We start from the raw sequence: 1,011 nt of genomic DNA on the forward strand, positions 1-1,011 counted from the left end.
CAAGAGCACCACAATATAGCTCCGCTCAGGTTATAGCTTCGCAGCTATAAAAAGAAACAAATTAACAGCAATCAAATGAAACGGTAACTGAACAAAATGACTCCAATGAAAAAACTCGATATTTCAAAAAAAAAGAAACAAATTTAAGGACACAAAAATGAAAAATCGTCTAAAACGGCAAAATGACAAAAAATAGTTCAAAATTGCAACTAGGAGTCTAATATTTTATTCCGATGGTAGAAAAAGCTTACAAACAAAAAATTAAGAGTTTATATAGTTGATAAAAACCACTTTGGTTGAAAAAGGGTTAACCTATTAAATTGCTTAGAAAAAAGCGCGTGTATTTAAAAAACTAGCTCACTTTAGAAAACTTCATTCTGTTCAACAACAACCGAAAATTAAAGTTTTAACACGTGCGGCATTGACTTTTACATACTGTTTCACAACAACTCGGCCGATTTAAAAAATAGATCACCATAAGACCTCTTCGAGTAGTAAAAATACAGCCCCGCCCCCCAAAAAAAAACAATTCAAATTCTATGAATTTTAAAAATGCGAGCGCCCAAATACTAGCTTCTAAGAGGCTGACGCGATTGTAAACCAAACATACAATTTTGGCGGAAAATTTCAATTGTTTAACAAAAGTGGCAACAGTTGAACTTCTCTGAATTATCATGTTTGACTGTCACGTGCTTCAACAGGTGTGATCTTTTCACAGAATCAAAAACCAACTGCTATAGGACCATTTTCTTTGTTACGACTAAAAGTAAAAAGGAGCCCTAATCTCTTTGCAACTTCCACAGTAATTATCTCGTCATTACAAGTCAATATTTACACCGCAATTTTTGAGCACCTTGTAGAAATTACCGCTGTCCAATGATAAACTGAGGAGAAATGACAACTGTCATCCACTATCGCCTATCTTGCCGATGAACAATCTAGCGCAACGTTTGATGTACATCTTTTTAGTGAATAGTCAAAACAAACACACAAAATTAAAACAAAAACACG

This window comes from Convolutriloba macropyga, chromosome 4 (genome assembly GCF_964194025.1).
Source record: "Convolutriloba macropyga chromosome 4, txConMacr16.3, whole genome shotgun sequence".
NCBI lineage: Eukaryota > Metazoa > Xenacoelomorpha > Acoela > Convolutidae > Convolutriloba > Convolutriloba macropyga.